This window comes from Gracilinanus agilis, chromosome 3 (assembly GCF_016433145.1).
Source record: "Gracilinanus agilis isolate LMUSP501 chromosome 3, AgileGrace, whole genome shotgun sequence".
NCBI classification, from domain to species: Eukaryota; Metazoa; Chordata; class Mammalia; order Didelphimorphia; family Didelphidae; genus Gracilinanus; species Gracilinanus agilis.
In genome coordinates, this window is record NC_058132.1 from 180,659,266 (window position 1) to 180,671,562 (window position 12,297).

The following is a 12,297-nucleotide window of genomic DNA, read 5'->3' on the forward strand; positions in this document are numbered from 1 at the left end:
AAATAGAAAGCAACAAGTAATAAATAAGGTTAGCTTGAGAGAACTTTAATTTAAGCCTTTAGGACTGATGTAATTTTTAAAGATCATTTAATCCAAACTCTTATTTGATAGTTAAAGGGAACCTAACTCCATGCTCATCATGATTTTAAAAAAAAGAAAACATATGACTTCCTGATAACTTGTTAGGTTCTTCCGAACAAGTTATCAGGAAGTCACATGTTTTCTTTTTTATTTTTTATCATGTTTTTATATCACCTATATTTCTCAACATAGCCCCTCACTTCCCCTTCCCAGAGCGCCATCCTTAATAACAAAACAGTTCGGCAAAATGAACCAAAACATTTATGAAGTTTGTCATTCAGTTAGTGTTAAAAATCTGTCCTCCCAGATATTATGAATAAACAAGCAGGTAGGTAGCTCAGAGGACAGAGAGACAGGACCAGAGATGAGAAATTCTTGGTTCAAATGTGGCCCCAGACACTTCCTGGCTATGTGACCCTGGACAAGTCAAAACTCCAGTTGCCTAGCCCTTACCACTCTTCTGTTCTGGAACCAATGCTTGGTATTGGTTCTAAAATAAAAGGTAAGGCTTTTTAAGAATATGTTCTCTCACCTCTGCAAAGAAGAGAATGGCTACATCATACATTTTCACAGAATAACAAAATTTCCAAATTGGAAGGGACCTCCAAGTCCATTGAGTTAAATACATCCTGGAAGAAGAATTCCCTCTACAATATCTCCAACAAAAAGGTCATATTGAGTTTGCTTGAAGACCTTTAGGAATTTCAGGATAATTAAAATTGTGGCCTTCACTGTGGAAATTTGGTCAGTGAAGATATTAAATGGTGTACTAGTGTTTTGGATCCTCACTCACAGAGGGGGAAAAATTACAGCAACCATGTTCTACTTAATATTCTCTTCTTTAGTGTCAGTATCAGCCTAGCAGTGAAAAATGAACTAAATAGGGTTTATAAGAGTTTTCAATTTCATCTCTAAGCCTTAGCTTTGACTCCATTAGCAGCCACCAGAACCACTAGGTTTAGGGTTGCAGACACTGTAGAGAGGCGATTGTTGTTCAGTCATATCTGATTCTTTGTAGCCCCATTTGGCAAAGATACTGGAGTGATTTGTTATCTCCTTCCCCAGTTTATTTTATAGATGAAGATACTGAGGCAATTAGGGTTGAGTGACTTGCCACAGGTCCCCCAGATGGTAAGCATCTGAGGCCAGATTTGAACGCAGGAAGATGAGTGTTCCTGACTCCAGGCTCAGCACTCCATCCACCACCTGGCTGGACATTAGGGAGGAACAGACAGCAAATATCTTTCATCTCAAAGTGTGCTTCTCATCTACAGATAGATAACAGAGTGGGCTTTGTTGTATTATTTTCTGTGAAGGGGAAGCTAGCTTTTGGTTCCTCACCACTGGGTGATATGAGATCCAAGTTCAGTGCCATTTCCTCTTTGTCACACAGCTAGGAAGTGTCTGAGGCCAGATTTGAACCCAGTATTTCTGATCTCTAAACCTGGCTCTCAAATCACTTAGCCTCCTAGCTGCCCATAAGAAAGCAAATGAGATATTTGTAAAGCATTTAGCACAATGCCTGGCACACAGCAGGTTCTTGATAATTGCATATTCTCTTCCCTTTCCTCCCAAATGTATTCATGAAGGCACAAGGTCAGTTTGCTTTTCATCTAGCTGCCAGCTGAAGCCTTCAGTCTATCTCACACTCTTGTCAAGATGCTTGAGGAAATGCAGATACAGGACCAACCAAAGAAGGAGAAGGAAGTGGAAACCTTTGCCTTTCAGGCAGAAATTATTCAATTATTGTCTTTAATCATTAATACATTCTATTCTAATAAAGAGGTCTTTCTGAGGGAATTGATTTCAAATTCATTTTGATGTTCTGGACCAAATCAGATAGGGGAGTTTTTCAGATCCAACTAAAGTAGATTTTTTGGAAGAAGCACAACATTAGCATCATTCCAAAAAAAAAGTCCTTACTATTGTGGATACTAGTATTGGAATTAAGTTGATTCAATCAACAATCTTGGTACTATAGCAAAGTCTGGAACCAAGGCATTTATGGAAGTATTACAGATTGGTGCAGATATCTCCATGATTGATCAGTTTGGTATTGGTTTTTACCTCTCTTTCTAGTTGAGAAAGTTACAGTGATCATCATTAAACATAATAATGATAAAACAGAATGCCAGGGAGGGCCATTCACTATTAGTACTGATGTAGGTGTACCTATGAATCATGGAACAAAGGCAATTCTGCATTTGAAAGAGGACCAAACTGAGTTCTTGGAGGAGAGGATAATGGAAATTGTGAAGAAGCACACTCAAATTTTTAATGATCCAATTACACTTTTTGTGGCAAAAGAATGAGATAAAGAAGGCAGTGATGATGAAACAAAAAAAAAATGAGAGATAGAGGAGAAGAAAGAGGAAGAAAAGAAGTCTGAGGACAAGCCAGAAATAGAAGATATTGGCTCCAATGAAGAAGAAAAGTTAGTGGCAATATGAAAAAGAAGATTAAAGAAATATATATTGATCAAGAAGAGGTTAACAAAGCCAATTTGGCTGGAAATCCTAATGATATTAATGATGAGGAATAAGAGGAATTCTCTAAGAGCTTAACAAATGACTGGGAAGATTAATCATTTATCTGCAAAACACTTATCAGTGGAAGGACAGTTGGAATTCTGAGCCCTTCTTTTTGTTCCAAGATGTCCTCCCTTTGACTTATTTGAAAACAGAAAAAAGAAACATCAAATTGTATGTTTTCTCCATGAATAACTGTGAAGCATTGATCCCTAAATATCATTAGAGGACTCTTAAGATCTTCCTTTAAATATTTCATGTGAAATGCTACAGGAAAGCAAGATCTGAAAATGATTAGGAAGAATTTGGTCAAAAAGTACTTGGAACTCTTTGCTGAACTGGCAGAGGATAAAGAGAATTACAAAAATGTTTATGAGCACAGGGATGAAGGAGACTCAGAGACATACCTATTATATCAGTGGTGAAACCAAGAACCGAGTGGTAATTCAGCTTTAGTTGAACAACTTTGGAAGCATAGTTTAGAAGATATATATGATTATACCTATCAATGAGTACTATGTGCAACAGTTAAAGGAGTTTGAGGGCAACACATTAGTATCTCCAACCAAATAGGATTTGGAACTCCCAGAGGATGAAGATGAAGAAAAGAAACAAAAGGAAAAAAGGTAAAGTTTGAAAACCTCTGCAAAATTATAAAAGCTATCCTAGGAAAGAAAATTGAAAGGTTGTTGTATCAAACTGATTGGTTACTTCCCCATGCTGCATTGTCACAAGCACATATGGCTGGACAGCAAGCATGCAAAGAATTTTGAAGGCTCAGGAAATAAGAGATAATTCAACAGCAGGTTACATGGCAGAGGCTGACAAGAATGATTAACAGTGAAATATCTGGTCATCTTATTGGATGAGTTTGCACACTTCTGGGTTCAGCTTAGAAAAGCCTCACACACATGCCAATCAGATCTACAGGATGATCAAATTTAGTCTCGGAATTGATGAAGATGATATAAATGTCATTTCTTGAAAGAAGAAATGCCACTACTTGAAAGTGATGGCACATTACACATGGAAGAAGTAGATTAAAACATATTAATACATGGAGCTATAGCATGTTTCCTAGACTAGAATAAATTATTTTGTTTAAGATGTTGAGAAAATACTTGATGTCTTAATTCCCTTTGATGCATTCTCTACTTTTGTTAAATCACTTAAAAAAAAAAAAAGTATGGAATGAACATGCTATTTAGGGGGAAGTTTAGCTTTCCTTTCCCATCTAGATATAATCAATACCGTGATATCTTAGACATTCCTGCAAGAACTAGCAATAATTATAATTTACTTTGGTTTTATTTTAAGGAGGGAGAAATAATATCTTTAATATACCTTCAAGCAGTATAATCTAATTTTACATCACTAACATTCTTGTAGTCTGATAACAGTATGTAACTATCAGCTGAAAAATAGAATTATTCCTTGTTCTCTAAAATACAGTTTTGAGGGATCTTAAAAAATGAAGGCTGATAATGAAACATAAACCTAACCGAAGTGTCAAATTTTAAATGCAGGGAAAAATACAACTATGATTAATGCTAACTTCCACTTGTGTGGCCTTCTAGTGATTCTTATGGGTGAGCATCCTCCTTTAAAACAAAGTTTCATGGTTCTAGCAAAATTAAAAATAAAAGACACTTAAAGGCAAACCCAATAAATTTTTAAAAGGAAAATTTTTATTTTTAAATGCAGAAAATGCCAAATTGGAACAATTTTAAAAATTGAGAAAATTTTCTCAAAGAGAAAGGAAATTTAGAGGAAAATTAAGACTGTTATGAAGCATTTTATAAGGATAAATCGTAGCACTTTAAAAAAAATTGTTCTAGATTTGTGATTTCATCTAGGTCAGGATCTCCAACTCCCTCTACTGATGGAAATAAGTACCTTGATAATGATTTAAACTCTTAGAGACTTGCCTAGAATATTAGAAACTTTAAGTGACTTATCCACAGCACATAGCTAATACAAGATGGTATTGAAATTAAACTTTCCGGACTTGTAGGTCAACTATGTCAGGCTATTTCTCTTTTTTCATTATTGTTACCAATTATTAAACATTTATTACAAAGTAAGTCATTGACAATATTGCTAGATATAAAAACAAAGTTAACAAATCTGTCTTAAAATAAATGAAATTATTTTTGTTCTTTGGTATCACAATTAGGTGGTACAATGGATAGAGCGACCTACTTGGAGTCAGGAAGACTCATGTCCCTGAGTTCAAATATAGCCTCAGATACTTACTAGTTGTATGACCCTGGGCAATTCACTTAACACTGTTGCCTCAGTTTCCTTATCTGTAAAATGAGCTGGAAATGTAAATGGCAGACAACTCAAATATCTCTGCCAAGAAAACCCCAAATGTAGTCAAAGAAGAGTTATACATGACTGAAAAATGACAGAAAAATGTTTAGGAACTCCTCTCTTTAACTTTTTTTTTTTTTTTCCTATAAGGATTCTACTAAAGTTCCATTTTCAGTAACAGGTTCCACCACTGGAAAAAAAGTTTGAGAGACAGGAATTTAGTCTGACATCATCTTTTCACATATGGAGAAATAGAAGCAGAGAAAGTTTTTTTTTTTTTTCCCCAAGATTCACTTAGTAACATTTGTTTTCATGAGATGTAATAATGGGTCTTTTTTTTTTTTTCCACAAGTCTTTTCTTCTCTATTAATTCTGAAATTCCCCAGAGCAAGAAATTTCCTGATTTATTGTCATTAATGACAAAGAAGTTTAATGTAGTTATGACAGGGACTGGTCTCAAGTCATGAAGAACTGGGGCCTCAGTAAATCATTCAATCTCTTGGTGCCCTAATAATTAACATAAACACAGATTATAGATCTACAGTGATGGAGGAATTTTCCTCCCACCCTAGAATAACAAAATCACACATATAATAACAACAAAAGTGAAAGCAACATATGAGGCAATTCACAGTATTAGAATAATGTCAACAATAATAGAAATCATAAAGTTTCTGTACTTTTTACAATGATTTTCTTTATTATTCTCTCAAAGCAAACTTTTGATAAATTTTAACTGATTCAAAGGCTACTTGGCTTTAGAGTAAATTCTATGGAAATAAAAGGATAAATCAAAGTGTGGCCCATCTTGCTGAGTGGAGTTCAATTATACAACTGCTAATCAGGCAGCTGCTCCAAAAGTGTAAACAGGGCCACCAAGAAACAGCCATGTCTGCATAACCCCATCTGTCTGTTTTTTACAAGATAAGCAAAGTCAGCTAACTCTCAGATGTGTCACAACCTGAGGAGCCATCCAAGGTTAGGTTCCTAAAAAGAGATGCTGAAAGCCCTGTTTCCAATGAGCAGTTTCTTGACATATATATAAAACACTGTGGAACTCTGAAAAAAATGTATTTGATTTCTCAAGGAGATTGCCAATTTTTCAATGGGGAATATAGGTAAATTCTAAAATTTATTGGTTCTTATTTGGGGAGATACTGAATCTTTTTTATATTTAATTTAATTTTGGTACATTTTAAGTTCCCAGATGTCTCCTCTCTCTCCCCACCTCACATCAAAGAAGGTATCATTTGACAAGATATGTGTGTGTGTGTGTGTGTGTGTGTGTGTGTGTAAAACCATATCAGCATAATTCTAGTTTGTCAGTTCTTTGCCTGGAGGTAAATAAATTTATTTTACAAGTGAAGTAATATAGTTATAGAAGTGACCTGTAATCTCTGGAGTTTCATTATCTGAAAGATAGGGTGATGATTTGGATAATCCCAAAAGAGAATAAAGAAGAGGAGAATCTGGATGTATACGAATATTTTTAGTAGCTCTTTTTTGATAGCTCCCAAACTAGAAACTAAAGGGGTCTCCACCTGTTGAAGAATGAAGAAATTGTGGTTTGTTAATGGAATGAAGTATTACTGTGATATAAGAAATGATGAAATGGATAGCTTCAGTCTAGAAGCCTGAACTTGAAAAATGGATTAAGCTGATGTACTTATAATGCAGAACAAGAAATGTAGTTTTGGACATGGTCAGTGAAATAATTTCTTTGGTTTATGCCTGTTTATTATGAAGATTTTCTTTTTCTTTTCAATTATTTGATTGGGAAGGCACATTGGGAAGGACAGATGACAAATGCATGTAAAATGAAATGTTAATAAATAAAATAAAAACAAATCAGTCTTTTTAAAAAGTCTAGATAAGTCTCTGTCAGCACTTTGGTCTTTATGAATGAAGTGGCTGCCATTGTGTACTTGAATATTTGGTGTTCCAAGTTATTTCAGATTAAATGATGACAGCATTCTTCCAGAAGCAACCCATGCTAATAACAACAAAAAACTCTTTATTTTTAGACATAGGTACATTTCCTTCCTGTGAAATCAATTTGTAGACATTTAAATCCCCCTCTACCAAATACATAGTAATTTAAATGGAAACAGCAACCTAGTCATTTGTATTTAGTATTTAAAAGGAAAATTGTGACATTGGTTAAATTTAGAGAATTTTGTTTTTTTACATAGTACCTCAATGGATATTTTTAAATGGATACTCTTTTTTAAGCATTTGATTTTACAATGCATGTGAAAAAGCAAATAGACAATAGAGCTTCTAAAATTTTTTTCCTGCTTAAATTTTATTTTCAAAAGTGTATCTAGGGGACAGTGAGGTACCACGGTGAATAGAGTACTGAGCCTGGAGTCAGAAGGACCTAGGTTCAAATCTGCCCTCAGACACTTCCTAGCTATGTATAAAACTAATCAAGTCACTTAATCCCATTTGCCTAACCCTTGTCCTCCAGTTGTAGTGTTTATGCTAAGATGGAAAAGAAAGGATTTTTTTTAAAGTTTATCTAAATAAGGCTTTTTATATCACTAGCTAGTATTATATTGTGCCTTTGTATATATTTACAAAAATAATCCCATTTGACACTCAAAGCAACACTATTAGGGAAGTTTAATTATCTCCATTTAACAAATGAAGAAACTGAGGATGAGAGAGGTTAAATGATCTGAGAAGGGTCTGAACTCAGGTCTCCCTGATCCAAGTACAACACTCTACCCACTGAAGAACCAAGATATCTAAAAAATAGATATATTAAAGGGATCTACAATATTCTTATGAAATGTTAATCCTTTTCAAATCCAGATAGTTAATGTCAATCAATTATCAGGACTGTCAGTTTTGTATCTTTACTACCAATGTCAGCTTCTTTTAAGGTTTATTTGGTTTAAGGTTGGTTCTTTATGTGCATGAGGAAGTAGAAAATGTTGTCAGTATTATGAGGAAGTATATTAGAAAACAAAACAAAACAAGGTCCTGTCTGCTGAATATATCTTGAGATTTTGGTTCAGGACAGGTGCTTTAGATAATCTGATCTAGTGGACTAAGGGCAAGCAGAGAGATTGTTCAGTCACAGACTCCTTTCCCCCCAAAATAATCTCCATTGTTATATGGATATTAATCAACTTGTTTACAAGTTTTTAATCCCCTCTTCTAGACTGTAAACTTCTTGATGGCAGGGAATCTTTTTTATTTATCTTTTTATCTACTCTCATAATGAGCACAATGCCTTTTATACTGTACCAAGTGCTTGAAAAATATTTGCTGAATTGAATCAAATTTATATTCTACAAGAACACTTAAAGAAATTAGGCATTGTTTTAAAATAAGAATTAAAGGCAATGACATTATAAGATGTCCTAACTACTCTGCCCTGTCTCTTCTTATTCTCATTGGTATTTGCCTTAATTTAATGTTGAATACCTCTTCTTACGTGAAGCTTTTGGTGAAATTCACATCTTGATGATGGCAACATCAGCTAACATTTATATAGGACCTACTATGTGCCAGGTACTATGCTAAGTGCCTTACAAATCTTATTCCATTTGATCCTCACAATGACTCTAGGAGATAGCTATAGTTATTATCACCATTTTACTCTTGAGGAAACTGATTCAAGTGGAAGTATAAGTGACTTGTCAGTGTCTCATGGTTGCTAAGTGCCTGAATTTGGGTCTTCCTGGCTCCAAGTCCAGCACTCTCCCCACTGCACCATCCAGAATCTTCATACAAGTAAGTTTTTTGGTGCTACTTCAGCCGCTTCATGATGCATCAAGTATTTTGTGGTTTTCTTCAAGTTTTAATGATACATTTTTCAATTTTATATAGCAGATATTTTTAGATGTATTGCCCCATTGCCACAAGAAAGCTTTTCCTAATAACAAAGGAAAATAAAACTTACTGACACAACTGACATCTGAGATTGTACTAACCACTCTCTATACTTAGTCCTCCACCTTTCCAAGAAAAGGAGAAAGGTACAGTTCCTCATCTTTTCTCTAGGAGCAAAAAATGGGATTAGTCATTATAAATATATAGTGTTTGTCTCTTTTTAGTCAATGTAGTATATATATATATATATATATATATATATAATATGTATAAGCACACATATATACATTCATGTATATATCATATATATCATGTGGATGGTATATATTTATTGAATATATAACATGTTTGTATATATGTGATATATATATAGATACTATATATCTATACTGTGATATATATTACACATATATATTTTTTGTGGAATAAATCAAGGAATTAAATGGGTTCAAATAAGAGTTTAGGATAGTTTGCCCATTTTATATGCATTAAAATATATAGAATTCTCCACTAATATATACATGAGGCAAATATGGGCAGTAAAACATTGGGAATGGGCTAGTTAGCTCCATTGTTGGAACTAACTTGGTGTTGTCTCTGAGTGAAAACTGAGAATATCAAAAAAATGCCAGGTAGAATTAATTTAATCCATTATCCTCCTGCCTTTTTGAATGAATATGGGTAAGCCAATATCCAATTTCTCCTATTTCAATTCTATTTCTTGTAGCCATTTTACTTTATTGTGGAGGGAAAAAATGTAATGGCTTTTTTTATTAACTTTTTTCCCACCAAAGCAGAAAGACTTTTGCTTTGTAGTACATGATAAAGTATTTGTTTTAATTTCTCTTTCATTGTACACTGCTTCTAAACAAATTTAATTATCTTCAGTTGTCTAAATAAAATGTCTCTACAACAAAAAAATTTTATCTATATTTCTAATGTCTTTTTCCTATGAAATAAACAACTAAAAATATCCGTTCTTCCTCTTCCAGCAGAAACTGGCCTCCTACCCCAAAAGATGTCTTATTGAGGTATCCAAGTTATATTAAATTCTCAGATTCTGACAGCAGAGCATTTGGATGCTGCAGTTCTTCCTCATCTGTTAAGTTTCTTGAGCAAGTATGTGATACCACTCTTAACGCTTTAAAAATATTAATTTTTCAGTTTGGATGGATGACAGATTGGAGTAGGGAAACATAGATGGAAACCTATTAAGAGGTTACTCTAGTGGTTTAGGAAACATGATATGCAGAGTTTAAATTAAATGGGTGTTTATGTGAGTAGAGAAGAAAAGGGGATGCAAGAGAAAAGGGATAAAATTGATAAGACTTGGCCGCCTAAGGATATGGGAGCTGGAGACAATGAAAAGGGGAGGAGGCATAGATTGTGCTACAAATAATGAGTTCTGTTTTGAACAATTAGCATTTGAGATGTCTATGGGATATCCAGGTGGAGATGTTCCAGTTAGAGATATGGGATTAAAGCTTAGGGGGGAAAAAAGGGTTGGAATTTTAAGTTTGGAGCCTTCTGAAGATAGATAGTAATTGAAATCCAGGGATCTAATGAGCCCCTTGAGAAAGAGCATGTAGAGAGTAGAGAAGAGAGCCCAAGACAGAGCCTTAGTACACCCACACATATGGGAAGAAGACATAGACTGGGACTATGTGACTTAGAGGTCAAATAGGCAGAAAGAGAGTACATAGGAGCATCACAAAAATTCAGGGAAGACACTCCAGAAGAGGTAACTTAATATTGTTAAGCATTGTAGAGAGGCCAAGAAGAATACGGACTTTTTTTTTTTTAATTTATCAAGTTAAACAAGATATCATAAATAACTTCAGTGAGAACAATGTTAGTTGAGTGTTGGAGTCAGAAGTTGAACTGTAAAGGGTGGAGAAGTGAGGAGGGGTAAAAAATGAGGCAACTCCTATAGAGCTTTTGCAAAGGTGAGAAAAGGAGAAATAGGAAGAAAGCTTGAGTGGCTGGAAGGAGGAAGTTAAATTTGTATTGGGGTTTTTTGGTTTGTTTTAAATTGGGGGAAATCTATATGTATTGGTAGGCAGGATGAAGTGATCCATTATCTGAATATCTGATAGTTTTTTTTCTCTATTAAGAGCAGGCTAGATGCTGAATTCTTAATTTGCCTGTGATGATAATTTCATTCTTCAAATACTAGAGGAAGTGACAAGGGAACTGCTATTTGGGGTCAAGTTCTCAGCATTAAGGAGGAACTAGTTAAAGAAGAAGAAGTAATGGGCTTTTCAGGAAGAAGGGACCACATCTCATATTTCTTGATAAATAATAAAAGAAAGACTAACCACAGTTTAATGCATATGCTATATTTAAGAAGAACATTTTTTGGAGAATTCAGAAGAGCAATAGAAATACAGTTTTGGTCAATTTTTTAGGGGAATTTGACTGTAGAGAGATGTCAAATTCTCAAGAACAAAGTTTTAATGTTACAACCACATTTTATTCTGATTAGGATAAAAAGGGAGAAGTTCACCTAAAGAATCTTTTGTGGATATATAGGCATCTTCCTCTGAGAGACAGCATGGAATAGAACACAGGACCTAAAGACCTGGGTTCAAATACTGTTTCAGATACTTACTATGTGACCCTGGGCAAGTCATGTAACCTTTTGGATCATTAATAAGGTGAAGATCAATGACCTTTAGTATCCTATTTAGCTCTAAATCTATGATTCTAATATATCTTCAATCACCTTAGATTTTAAAAAAAAGAAAAAAGAAGGCAATTTAGGAGAGAAAAGAGTAGCATGCACACTCTTAAAAATAAGATCAGAAACAATGCATCAGAGAAGGAAACAAGGCAGTGATGGAAAAAAAAGAGATTTTTGTTTATTACTAGAAGGAAGATAAAATATTGGATGGAACCTAATCAGGGTGCATGGAATGATAAAAGGAAAGAGATAGAAGACAGAAATTACCTTTATTCTCCATTATCAATAAATATTTGTGGATGATCTTTGGACTTGGAAAAATAAAACAGAATTTAGTAACGGGAAATAAAAATTGAAGAAGTGAAAAACTGGTAAAACAGGATGCTGCTTTTCTGAATGAGTTGAAGTCACCAGGAATAAACAAATGATATCACAGGATATCAAAAGAACTCAAGAAAGTAACTGCAAAGGCATTCTTTGTTGTTTCTTTCTTTCTTTTTTTTTTTTTTTAGACCCTTACCTTCAGTCTTGGAGTCAATACTGTATATTGGCTCCAAGGCAGAAGACTGTTAAGGGTTAAGCAATGGGGGTTAAGTGACTTGCCCAGGGTCACACAGCTGGGAAGTATCTGAGGACAGATTTGAACCTAGGACCTCTTGTCTCTAAGCCTGGCTCTCAATCCATCTCAGTGGTTTCAAAAAGATGATTGAATAAGATTAGAGAGAATATGGAAAGAGGAGAGGAGAGAAAAGATGTATTTCTTTGCTTTTAACCACACTACAACTCCTAAGCAGTCAAATACAAGGTCCTTTATCCCTTATCCCAATGATGAATATGACAGAGGCA

At 34.4% G+C, this 12,297-nt stretch overlaps 1 protein-coding gene and 1 pseudogene across 1 annotated transcript in view; one reads left to right on the forward strand and one right to left on the reverse strand.

Moving 5' to 3' along the window:
* Positions 1–12,297, reverse strand: part of TRPC6 (transient receptor potential cation channel subfamily C member 6) — a 138,289-nt gene that overhangs the window by 68,261 nt on the left and 57,731 nt on the right. The gene's annotated exons all lie outside the window — the stretch shown is intronic.
* Positions 1,741–2,665, forward strand: LOC123238981 (annotated as a pseudogene).